Below are 13,914 nucleotides of genomic sequence, written 5' to 3'. Positions count from 1 at the left end.
TATTCTCAGAATCATTTGGCAAAGCAATGCTGTTTCAGAACCACACTTGTTTACAAGCAGAGCTCCGCTTACAGGCTGGTCTAGCTGCTCAGCTAACCTTAGCTAACGTGGCAGCTGAATTGGGACTTCCCCACTAACATAGTGAAGTATTTTAAATTTTTCATAGTTTTATGCAAATGGTTCTGCAGGAGGAGAGACAACAGTTCCAAGTTTGGATGCAGTTTCCCAAAAGCTCTGTGATCCTCTTCATCCTCGTGTCCTGCCATCCTCTACTCCAATGTCTGCGCATCTTCTACTTTATATAAATATTTTCTTATGATTAGACAGTCACAATATTACTTCCCGTACATCTGGACTGATTATGGTTTTTGTTTCTAAAATAAAATCTTTACTTAAACATTTTTAGTTTTAATTATCTGAAATGAGTTTACCTGATGACAATAAAAGAAAAATAAGTGTGTAAAGCAACAACTCTGGCCACATGCAGTAAAATAATGATTTAAATTTTTGCTGTTTATGGATCCAGAGCAATTTCAGGAATAATTGAAGGACTTAATTAACCATAGAACTCTAAAGCTGCTCATCATCCAATATAATTTATCAGTTAAAACAAAAAAAATATTTTTATCTAAGAGTCTTTTAAATGGAGCAAAGCAGTAGTTATCTGCTGGAATGAAGGTGTATTGCAGTTTTCTTCACAACTTTCCCATACGTCATTAGGCTTTTTTAAATAAATGGCCTTTCTGAGCAATGGAAACAGAACGTTCACAACTCCCCAGGATTACTTTTACTCGGGTAAAACAAATACCGGGGCTTTTAGTGGTAAAAGAGATAATTTAAAAAACTATTAATTAGTTCGTCTTTAATGTAAATGTCTGATGAAATTGGTTTGGTATAATGGCCTGTTGGACTGAAAGCTCTTTGTACATGTGATGTAGACTTGGAATGAAACAACCTTCAAATGCAGTGTTACATGTGAAATCAATTAGGAGACACCAACTTGATTGATTGATTGGAAACTAATGAAGTAATAGACCTATTCTATCCATGATGTTCAGAAGCTGTAATTTGTTTTCCTCCTTCAGAGTGTTTCCACTTTAGGAACTACGGATTTGTATTCTTACCTCTTAAATCTTTCAGTCAATTTTATTGGGAGTTTTTATGTCCAAAAGATAGCAACAAATCATTGTGAAGTGAAAGGAAAAGAATACCTGGTTTTCAAATACAAATGTGAAAAGTGTGGGATATTGTTTTATAACCCAACGTAGCACCAAACCTCTCCACAACCTTCTCCCTGACCTGTCTGCGGTGGTTCTTGGTCTTCATCATGCTGTTTGTTCTCTAATGTTCTCTAACAAACCAAACAGAACAGCTGCATTTACTGAGATTAAATCACACACAGCTGGACTCCGTTTACTAATTAGGTGAGATTTGACGGCACTTGATTAAAATTGATTTTATTTCAGACTATTAGACTATAGTGGGGTTGAGTACAAATGCATGCCACACTTTTCTGATACAATTATGCACTACTTTGTGTTGATGTATCACAAAAACCCCAATAAAATTCATTTTGTCAGTGTGCAAAAAGCTACAGTTTACAGTTTCTCAGTTGATATTGAGCAACATAGTCCAACAGCAGTTACTGTATTGGCTGACAGCAATTCCAAAGGCATTTCCTGATTGTTCATAACTTTAAATGATAAGTGGCTACTGACTGTGTATTTGGAAGAACAAGATACATATAATAATAATTCCTTTATTCCACAAACAACATGGCATAGCAGGGATCTTCATGAGTGTGATGAATGTTACATGCTGAGTTAATAGGACTTTCAGTGACAGCAGTCAGTGTAAATCCACTATTAGTGGGCTGCACTGTGGAGCTAAGTGTCAAATGAACACACCACCGCAGAACTACAGACTCATCATCATAATGCAGTCACTCTTCTGACTGAAAATTGAGGAGGAGTTTTCTTTGCCCTGTCAGACACATTCGGTATATTACAACCAATACTAGCTGGAAGCCTCATAAATCAAACAGGCCTACAGGACAAAGGGGATCATATGGCAGCGGGGTGCAGCTGATGCTGAAAGGTTCAGCTTTAGCAATGATACGAGCACTCCATTCTGAAAGAAGGGTTGTGGGAAGCAGATTATCGCTATGACTGAGGTCAAGGGATGGGTGTATAATTAATACTGTAGGAGTTAAACCTATGCCATGCTTCCCCTGCTACTCACAACTATCTAATTGAAGTAGAAAAGGTGGAGGACAACATGTGGGTGGAGAGCATGGTCTATGGGTGGGTGAAAATTGGGTGGTGGAAGACCCAGCAATTCTTTTTTTCTCACTTTTCAAGGCTCAGTATTGCTCTGTCTCTTCTTATTAGAAAGCTAATGCAACTGTCTGTTCAAATACAAGAGAGCAGCGTTTATTCTTTTTTTTTCCTTCTTCACAACCTTTTTCTATTCTGCTCAGCACTAATCTGTGCAGTGGTAGCAGATGATAAGAGGGGCACATTCGCCTATTCTTTTCACTTTTTACAAGCTTTGTCTTGGCACAAGCCGTGCAGTCGTTTCTTTCATTAACTTTCCAAAGGAATTTGCGAAAAAGGTAAAGAAAAAATCTTTAAAAGAGGGATTTTTCTGTAGAGGTTCTATTGTAATTCTTTAGAGGTTTTCTGTTGATGTTGGCATCCAAAACCTGAAAGAAAGCAGGGGCTTCTTTGTTTTAAGCAAGAGAAGAACCCTCAGCGTTAAGGTCTTTGAAGTGCACAAAATGTTGGAGCTTATGGTATTGTTCTAGGGGCGAGAGGATGAATTTTAGAGTGAATTAAAATCTTCAGGCTTAACTTTTAGTGGCATATGTATTGTAAAGATCAAACATGTCTTACTAGACCTTGAATGCAAACTATGGACCCCAGGGCCAGCAAGAAGGAAAAAGGGATTCATGTAGAGTTGTCTGTAGATAATTTCAAAGTGACCTGGGGTCTTTTTCAGTTGAATTGCAAAGCACAAAAAAAGTAATTCACATGGTGTGCAATTTATAGAAGGTCGTGAAAATAGTTTAGTTTATTAGCTATTTGAATAGTGGCATGTAAAGTAATAACAAATACCATATGCTTAAGCATTTATAGCATTTTGCCATGTCAGTCCGCAGTCGGACAGTTGGTTCTGTAAAAGGAGTAAAATATGTTTTCATTGTCCGATGAGCTAACCCATCCCTCCTACTTCCCCATGTCTAAAGGGATTGCTCAATCCAGCTCTCCATCTAACAGGTCCGGACTTCCCTAAACCTGAAAGATTTTACTAAGGCGACTGTGGCTCAGTAGGAAGAGTAGTCATCTTGCAATCAGAAGGTTGTGGCTTTGATTCCAACTTTCCTCCTGCCATATGTCGATGTGCCCCTGGGCAAGGCACTTAACCTCAAGTTGCCTACCGATCTGCGTATCGGTGTGTGAATGTGTGAGCGTTAGTGAGTGCGATTGGGTGAATGTGGCGCTAGTGTAAAGCGCTTTGAGCGGTCTGTATGACTGGAAAAGCGCTATATAAGTTCAGTCCATTTACCATTTAAGCAGGTTTACTGAAAGTTCTGTTTAAGCTGGTGTCGGGAAATGACTCGCCTAGCCTCTGACAGCCTTCATCCAAAAGTCTCGCCCTTCTTCAACTGGAGGTCCGGGTGACTGAGTAGCCTCTCGCAGTCATCCACATTTTCAACAGTCACTTTTGTTCACGGCTGCTCATTCCCTAATTTACAACTGGCTCTTGGTATATGGGCTAGGTTAATTTTAGTAGCTCGGCACGAGCCCCAAGGGCGCTGTTTTAACAAACTTGGCTAAGGCAACCTATAAAAACCTCCTAAAATATCTTAGAACCAGGCAACAAGACTTTTTACCACCAATGAAAAACCAACAATACGGTGACTCAAATAATTGAATGTCTACGATTTAACTAGAATTTTATATGCTTTCTTTAATTGGTAACGCTTTTGCAGGGGTCAGTAACAGCTTAAATTCGGCAACACAAAATAATTTCATTAATAGAAATGAATCAATCAACTCAACCTGTCTTTCCCTGATGCTGAAACTAGTGAGTTTGGAGAGGCTTTGAAGACGGAGGCTCATCCATGCACCTGATGGAGATGATTATTCTGGTAACAACAAGTGGTTTCTTGAAGGGAATATGACTTAATCTTCAGTTTTCTTCCTTTAAGTGGCAGGCACTGATGCTCCAGACTTTGATGGTTAAACAGGATATTTGTTGTTATTTGTCTCTGAAGACAGTAGTTTCCAGAGGCTGAAGAGTTGAAGGAAACCCGGAGACATAAATGAAGTTGATTCAGGACTTCCAGAAGCCTGAAACTTAGAGCAATCAGCTGTTCACCGATCAAGTTCACTTCTGTTGTCTGGATAAAAAGGCTTTAGATGAAATCAGATTCTTAATTTTGAGGCACAGTCCTTTCTGGGCTCACGGGTTGATCCTCTTCTTTAATGCAGTCGATCAGTGGGGCTGTGTCTCTGTTCCTTTTCCATCTAAGCTTCTTTTCTCCATCCGAACTTGTTCGCTGGTCTTCTGCGAGGAAATAACCCCGTTTCTGCTCTCATCATTGTTTTTATAGCGCTTGATGCCTTCACCGGTCAGGCCTTTATTAGGCTTCTTAGTTATTGCACAACCTATTCAACTCAGCTTCTTGGTTATTGCTCAATACTTTAGTCATGGTCATTGTGACCTACTGATTTTGTTTCTCAGCCTTGGAGATGCCAATAATAGCTAAGCTGGTCTGTAGTCGCATCCTCCCGTCGCTGTCAGCATGCAGCTGGCTCTCGTCACTCCTAGTCATCCTACAGTTCTTTCCCTAATCTGCTCAGTTTTAAACTTTACACAGTATTACACATTTCATTCTTCATCTTTTAGCATTCACTTTAAAACACCATTGCAAAACCATCACTTCATTCTTTTTATTCATGCTTTACAAATGATTAATGTTATATTTCTTTCATATATAGCTGATTGAAAATGCCAAACCTTAATGTTTTTCCTCTACTTCTCAGTTCTTAACCACATTTCAATCATACATCTTTTAACTTGTTAATCACAGACTACTAATCTTATTCAATACATGTGAAAGAATATAAAATCTTCATACATCATTTCTTTGAATATACTTGTTTATATTTTTGCAAAAGATAGCATGTGGCAGATAATATGTGGCTCCACACAGGCCTCTCCAGTCTCTCAGCTCCAGAATATGAGAACATGCTTATTTCACTCCTCACTGCTTCAACTGTGTGTTTTACTAATTATTGCATGGATTACACATAAGGACATAAGGATATTTATTGGAACTTTTATGGAGTTAACTGTGAGCAGTTAGTAAATGTTGCATGGATTACATGGAAAGATCTCACCTTATTTTGACAATGTACATAACTCGAGGACAATACAATCCTGACAATAATAACTAAATATATATTTTGAAAACCCAAAATTAAAATAAATGAAGAATGCTGGTGATTATTCATGACAACACAATCAGTCTCAAGAAACATCTTCACTTTAATTTAGATTGATCGCAGTGAGTTCAGTTTAGTTCAACAGGGAGGGAATTTGTCATCAAGCATCCAAGGATCTTGACCATAAAATCACTTTGAGATTTCATGCTCGATATACATATATGTATATATACAGGGGTTGGACAATGAAACTGAAACACCTGTCATTTTAGTGTGGGAGGTTTCATGGCTAAATTGGACCAGCCTGGTAGCCAGTCTTCATTGATTGCACATTTCACCAGTAAGAGCAGAGTGTGAAGGTTCAATTAGCAGGGTAAGAGCACAGTTTTGCTCAAAATATTGAAATGCACACAACATTATGGGTGACATACCAGAGTTCAAAAGAGGACAAATTGTTGGTGCACGTCTTGCTGGCACATCTGTGACCAAGACAGCAAGTCTTTGTGATGTATCAAGAGCCACGGTATCCGGGGTAATGTCAGCATACCACCAAGAAGGACGAACCACATCCAACAGGATTAACTGTGGATGCAAGAGGAAGCTGTCTGAAAGGGATGTTCGTGTGCTAACCCGGATTATATCCAAAAAACATAAAGCCATGGCTGCCCAAATCACGGCAGAATTAAATGTGCACCTCAACTCTCCTGTTTCCACCAGAACTGTCCGTCGGGAGCTCCACAGGGTCAATATACACGGCCGGGCTGCTATAGCCAAACCTTTGGTCACTCATGCCAATGCCAAACGTCGGTTTCAATGGTGCAAGGAGCGCAAATCTTGGGCTGTGGACAATGTGAAACATGTATTGTTCTCTGATGAGTCCACCTTTACTGTTTTCCCCACATCCGGGAGAGTTACAGTGTGGAGAAGCCCCAAAGAAGCGTACCACCCAGACTGTTGCATGCCCAGAGTGAAGCATGGGGGTAGATCATTGATGGTTTGGGCTGCCATATCATCAGAATCAGAATCATGGCATTACCTTGGCCCAATACTGATGGGCGCGTCACTGCAAAGGACTACCGAATCATTCTTGAGGACCATGTGCATCCAATGGTTCAAACATTGTATCCTGAAGGCGGTGCCGTGTATCAGGATGACAGTGCACCAATTCACACAGCAAGACTGGTGAAAGATTGGTTTGATGAACATGAAAGTGAAGTTGAACATCTCCCATGGCCTGCACAGTCACCAGATCTAAATATTATTGAACCACTTTGGGGTGTTTTGGAGGAGCGAGTCAGGAAACGTTTTCCTCCACCAGTATCAGGTAGTGACCTGGCCACTATCCTGCAAGAAGAATGGCTTAAAATCCCTCTGACCACTGTGCAGGACTTGTATATGTCATTCCCAAGACGAATTGACGCTGTATTGGCCGCAAAAAGAGGCCCTACACCATACTAATAAATTATTGTGGTCTAAAACCAGGTGTTTCAGTTTCATTGTCCAACCCCTGTATGTGTATCAAATGTATTAATTTTCAGTTTCTTAATAACATCACATTGATGTAATCTCTATGTGATTGCTGAAAAATCCTAACTGCTTTATGAAATGAAAACCTGGAAAAACTTTATGAATCTTCCTTACATCACCTCTAACCTGCGCTCTGAACCATGACTACAAACTGTTTCCATCAGGCCCAAGACACAGAGTTACACAGTTTATTAAGGTTAAATTAAGAAATGCTTTCGTATATCAGTCAATTCTGAAACTAAACATGGAACATTAACCAGCATGGAATGCCATCATCTGCTCACCTTATCTTTCTGTCTGTGTATGTTTACATATGTCTGTAAACAATAGTGCTGTGATGCAGGGAAAATTTCAGACTCATTCTAACAATAAAGGAATATCATATTGTATTATGATATGATGATTTTTGTCCAAAATGAAAAATCGCCTGATTATATCTCATCCTCTTTGGCTTTGTTGTTGTAACTGCTGCTGGTGATCAACAAGATACACAGAACTTTTCATAGGAAAATAAATGATTAATGCATGAAAGTATTTCGAGCATTAATTTGTAGAATGTCTAAAAGTATCATAGTTTGCCTATGCAACTCTGTTTGTCAAACTTTACATAAGAAACCAACATTACACTGAGATATTTTACTGATAGGCAACTTAGCAAACGTGTTTACCAAGTATTGTTTAGATTTAAGCCATAACAGCCAATCATAGAATGGGCCCTTCTGGAGAACCAAACCAACATTCAATGTGAGATGTGAGTTTTTAAACCCAGCTGTAACAGTTTCCAAATGTTGGGACATTTGTTTTGAGACAGATGCACATTCATACCAGCTACATTTACAACAGTGTCATCAGGAAACATCTAAAAACCTGCACCAGGACATGTAGATGCCAGCTCATTTGGAAACTAAGCATGAGGATCACTCAACCTTGAGGTTCACCAGTATTCATTTTTGAAACAACAATTTCTCAGCATTCGCAACGAGCTTGAAAATCAAACTGTAAAAGATAAAGGTAGATGTTTGATGACAGGTGCCTCAATAATTGACCTCCACCAAAATGTCAAAAATGCTGGTAAAATACTAATCAATCTATTTTTAAAAGTCAGATCTTCTGCTCCAGATTTAGTAATGAGCAAATTCTGTCAGGTTTTTATTTGTCGGGATAGTTGGAAATACCTATCTCCCAGTCTTTTTCAGTTTGCTTAAACGGTTTCATGTTGAAATTGGATGATAAAGAAATACCAGATTTATTTAATTTTTATTAATTTTATTATAATTGTAATGATTACTTTCTAATTCTTTCTGTAAATGTCATTCGTACCACTGTACTGGAATTAAATTGTGTTTTATGATGTATTTTATAAAGTGCATGAACCTGAGTGTGTTTGAAAGCATTGCAGTGAAAACAGTTGCAGGGCAAGGCAAGTTTATTTGTATGGCACATTTCAGCAAAGTGCTTTACATGATAAAAAGGTACATTGCAGTGACAAAAATATATATAATAAATACATCGCAGTGGCACAATGAAGGAAAGTAAAGAAAAGTAACGAAAGATTGGACTACACACTAAAATTAAGGAATGCACTCGATGCTTTTATGTCTTATTTTCCCTTCCACTGTTCCATGGTGGAACATCCTAATTGACCTTCAGCCCCAGTAGAAACTTTTACCAGTCATTTTAAGATATTTCTTTTTCTATTTTTTTTTTTATCTCTATTTTATATTTTTATGTTGTTGGGACCCACAGCCATGGATTTCAACATTAAACTCTTCTGGAAGTTTTCAAAATAAAATGCATTAACCTTCTTCCGGCACAGCCAGGAAACAGGGTAACAGAGGACTTCCCATGATGCCACTGCCCGCATAAAACGCCCCACCTTCCCACAAGTCTTTCTCTTCCACACCGGTGACCATCGGGATAGGAGGGGAACAAAGCGCGCTGATGTCTCTTTGCTGGCAAACAGACATAAACTCTTCAAACTGGATCCAAGAGTGTCATACGATCATCGATCATATGCACAAGATAAGTATGAGTGGAGCACTGTTTGTGTACCCGGTGATTTCATTCATGAACGAGGAAATTAAGGTGTAAGAGTTGCTTACCTTTTCTCTCCGAAGCCCCCACAGAAGCAAAACTGTGTTGCAGAGAAATCCCCAGTAGAGAAGCTGTTTCTACAAGCCGAGTCTGAAGGAAGGTCAACGGCCTGCACCACCATGTTTACGGTAACGCACCACTGGTTGACGGACAGAATGAGCTGTCTTTCAAGCCACAGCTCCGGAGGTCAGGTTAGCTGAAAGCTAACCGCTTGTTGACTGTGGACATTTATTCAAACTTCGCCCTTGGACAACGTTTCTTCACCACGGTTCATGAGGTTAGGTGTTTTGGGCACAGACAGATTAACAGTTAGGATGAAATGATCTGAACGTTTTCATTCCATGAAGTTTGGTTTTGTGAAACGCGGCTACCTTAGTGCTAGCAGGCTATCTGCAGCACACGTGCCGGTTTGTGTTCTTTGTATGTTTTTAAAGTTAAAACAAACTTTATTTAAAGGGTGACTTTTAAACAGAACATTGATCATAACGCGCCGTCCGCGCTTATGCATTTTTACCCTTATATTAACCCTGGTATTTTAAAGGTATGTGTTTGTTTCTGGTGCTAAGCTATTAGCTTCTTTTGTTAGCTCAACTGCTAACCAGTAAGAACACGTGCTTGCTACTAAAGAGTATTTAACAGAAAGGTTGTTAGTTTTCAAGCTAGTGAATAATAGTCCCTGAACATCATTTACTAGATTTGATAACGAAGTAAACACCATTAAGCCCCATTTCTCCAGAAAGATTTGGCTCGTTTCCAAAATATTCTCTTAATAATATTTCTTCAAATATTATTTGAATAAATGAAGGCAGCTAATTGGACACTGTTGAGAATTAGTCATCCAGAAGGTTGGTTTTATTCAGCAGATCATTCTTTAAAACATTATTTTATTAAAATAATATTTTATCTGATCTTACATTGTGAATGGTTGTCTAAACGTTTGCTGATTATTGCCTAAGTTGGTTCCAAGACTAACTTAACTTCACTTCCAGATTCTACAAGATAATCCTTGGTTCTTAAACATAAACATTGCATGGTAATGTTGCATCACTCTTTTGGTCATAATTATCAATCATCTTTAATCAACTTGTTTATATTGTACATAGTCCATTAGTCTTCATTATTCTTTAATTGTGCTTGGTAGTTTAGTTGGATTGTTTTAGCAAAGTAAAGAGTTTGTTGATTGAAATATGTTTGACTTTGAGTTGACTTATTTTTGTTAATAAATTCTTGTATTTTAAGAAATTGTGTGAATTTATTCCATATATGTGCAGAGTTTATGCTGTTCAATAATGTCAGAGCTCGTCTCACACCTTTCTATTTTGTCCTAATACCATCGCCTTACTGGGCTGGTATTCACAGGATAACCCTTAACAGATCGAAATATTATTTGATAAAATATTAAATAATATTCTCAGATTCATAATCACAACAATGTTAATTATAAAGTTGTGTAAAATGCAGATTTAAGTGGAACCAAAGACAAATTCCTTGTTTGCATGCACAAACTTGACAATTAAAGCTGATTCTGATTTAGACAACAACAGTCGGCAAATCAAGATGTTGATGAATGTTGGACATATTTTTCAATTTGGTGCTAATTTTACAGATTTGTTTTTGTGATGGATCTGAAAAACTATGTTGCCCTGGGCCATGGCAAAGCTGTCAGCGGGCCTAGATACAACAAGAACAAATCTTAAATGCATTTTAGTGCTAAGCCATTCAGTCATTTATAAACTAGCAGATTCATTTTAAAGTATTTTCTCAGAGATACAGGGAGCCACTGTAGAGACTTTAGAACGGGGGGTGAAGTGCTCTACTTTCTAGCATTCTGGATCAGCTGCAGCTGTCTGATTGACTTTTTAGGCAGACCTGAGAAGACACTGTTGCAGTGATCAATTCCACTAAAGATAAACACATGGAAGAGTTTTTCAAGATCCTGTTGGGACATCAGTGATTCATGATAATCTATTTTATCTATTGGAACAATTATTGTTAAGGTATGCAAATGAAAAACATTTTCGAAAAAATTGTTTTGGTGATCATCTCAAGACTTTCACAAACCATAGTGAGGTTTGGACACAAGCTTTAGACACCATTATTTGATGCAATTCAACAGCACAATTGTGCACCATTAATATTTACATGCATGTCAATTAAAGATTCATTTTAAGGCTTCAGATACTACAACCTTTACCTGATATCTCTAGGCACCCACATTTTATAGAAATTAAAAACTCATTTGTAACAAATTGGTTACTCGTGAACTTGATGTTTAATTAAAAATGAGACACCTACTTTTTTAAAAACGCAGTTAGATTAACAGCAGAATTCATATTACCTTAGCTATATTTGTCATTTCCTCTTTGCTAATCCGCACAGCTAATTGCTTTTGATAAATATTAGATCTGGACTGTGTTTACCTGACATATAAACAGCTGTTATTAAATTATTCTGGCAATGATGATAAGCAAGGCAGATTGCAAAAGAAATTATTTGAACTATTAGCTCACTTTCATCGAAAATCTATTTGTTCTCATAATTTTGTTTAAATTCTATTCATCAAGTTTTTAACATATTGGACTATTTGTAGAGTTTGCCTTTTAAATGATAATTGCTTTAAAAAAGGAACAAGAAACCCTGTGGTACTCAATGGAATATTTATTTTGAACATAAAAACATATTGAAAAGATTGATGCTAGATATCAGATCTGTTAAAGGTTCAGACTGAGAAGGCACAGTTTCATGTTTAGATGAAGATTTAGGTCATCCAAGGTAAAATGGAAATCCAGTTCTTCATTCTTCTTAATATCCAGTATATTCCACAAAAGAGCTTTATTACAAGCTTATCAGCAAAGGCATGATGAGGCATGATAATCATTTCTATTATTTGATATCACAGAACATATAATCATTAAGGGGAGTGTCTGTGGCCAGCCGCTACACTGAAACTCTGATGCCAGGTTGAGGGCGACATTGCAGATACATGAGCTAATAAGGAAACCAGTTTGCTGGAGTGGAAATCTAAGTGTGTGATTTTGTGCTCGTCAGGTCCTCTCATACCCTCATGGTATGATTAAACTTTGGAGGAGTCATCAGATTTGCTAGCACTTGAAGATTAAGCTGATCGCAGTGAATCCCTCAAGCAGAAGCCACCATCCACCATTGTAACTTTATGCTAATGAAGAGATATGGTATCTTTTATATTATAGAAGGCAGCAAATTTTAAATCTCTTTTTCGTTCTCCTCATTTTATTTCTCTCTTTCCAAATGGTGCTGCCTTTCTTTTTTTTCTTCCAATCTCTCCTTTAAACTTTGTGAAAGAAATGCTGCAAAACCATTTATATGTATAAGGTGAACCTTTTAGAATTAGAGGTACTTTCAAACAACAAAATATAACAATGACCATCAGTGGGACCCTTTTTGGGGTTCCTTGAGACGACATTGTTGTAAATAAGCACCGTTTAACTAAATAATCTGAACTGAAACTATCTCTGTAGTTATGCTGCTATAGGCTTAGGCTGCTGGAGGACATAATGACCACTTTCACCCTCTTTGCTACATTCTCACACTGCTCTCCAATTTTGCATTGTTTGCTGTTATTTCAGCTTTTAACCTTGTTCTCTCTTTTCTCTTCCTAGAAGCTACACCTGGCCTGGCTCTGTGTCTGCCTGTGACACCTTTCTGGAGAGGGGAATTGCCCGAGCTTCTGCTGGCAACAACTTAATGCTCACCTTCTACAGATGATCCACATAGACCTGTCTTTTAGTGTTTAACCCTTTCTCTCTCCTAGACATGGAAATTTACTGAACTTTTACTGTGACTAACTCTATGTGCTCTCTTTCAGACTCTAACCTTGAAAACTGGATCAGAGTTTATCTGTTCTTTCTTTCTAGGTGAAACGACTAAAGGAGCTGCATCCACTTACATTTACTTTTCCTTCCCATAGAAAGTACTTCTGGATCAGTGCTTCTTTGTTCTCTTTGTGTCTCTGCTCTGTTCTCTCAAACCCCCAGTCGGTCGTGGCAGATGGCCGCTCATACTGAGCCTGGTTCTGCTGGAGGTTTCTTCCTGTTAAAAGGGAGTTTTTCCTCTCCACTGTCGCTACATGCATGCTCAGTATGAGGGATTGCTGCAAAGTCAACGCCAGTGACTGTCCACTGTCTCTACATGCTCATCCAGGAGGAGGGAATGCTGCAAGTCACTGACTGAATGCAATCTGCTGGGTTTCCTTAGATAGAAAAACTTTTTATCCAATTTGAATAAAAAGCTAACTCCGACTGCCCTGTTCAATTGTTACGATTAATTGGAATGTATGAACCTGACTGTTGTGAAGAACCTTGAGACAACATGTGCTGTGAATTGGCGCAATATAAATAAAACTGAATTGAATTGAATTGAGTAAAATTTTATTCCATCCTAGGTTGAATAATTCACCCGAGAAAAAAAGGACGTTTCCTGAAAGTGGTAAAAAGCCCTAAAAATGATTTTATAACTTCACATAAATGCAGTCATTTAATATGAAGTCATAAAATCAGACTTACAATGCAGACAAGGTGAAGGCCCCTACCTGGCTTTATTAACACCTCAGTAGAACCACAGACTGATCTGTTCCATGACATGTTGCATTGATGCAATAGAGCTTTTCTTTTGTATCTTGTAGCATTTAGGTCAGTTGCAGACATATGCATGTGAATGCATTTCTTGGTGACCTTGAGATTTCAGTGTAAGGCATGCTTTGGCTTTGTCCATCATGAGAAGACATGTGCAGAGGCTAAAACAGCCACCACACAAAACATGTATTTAGTGTTAAAATATAAATATGAATGGAAAATAAGTCTTA

Source organism: Girardinichthys multiradiatus, chromosome 23 (genome assembly GCF_021462225.1).
Source record: "Girardinichthys multiradiatus isolate DD_20200921_A chromosome 23, DD_fGirMul_XY1, whole genome shotgun sequence".
Taxonomy (NCBI): domain Eukaryota; kingdom Metazoa; phylum Chordata; class Actinopteri; order Cyprinodontiformes; family Goodeidae; genus Girardinichthys; species Girardinichthys multiradiatus.
The sequence above is the reverse complement of the archived record's forward strand: the minus strand, read 5'-3'. Positions refer to the sequence as shown.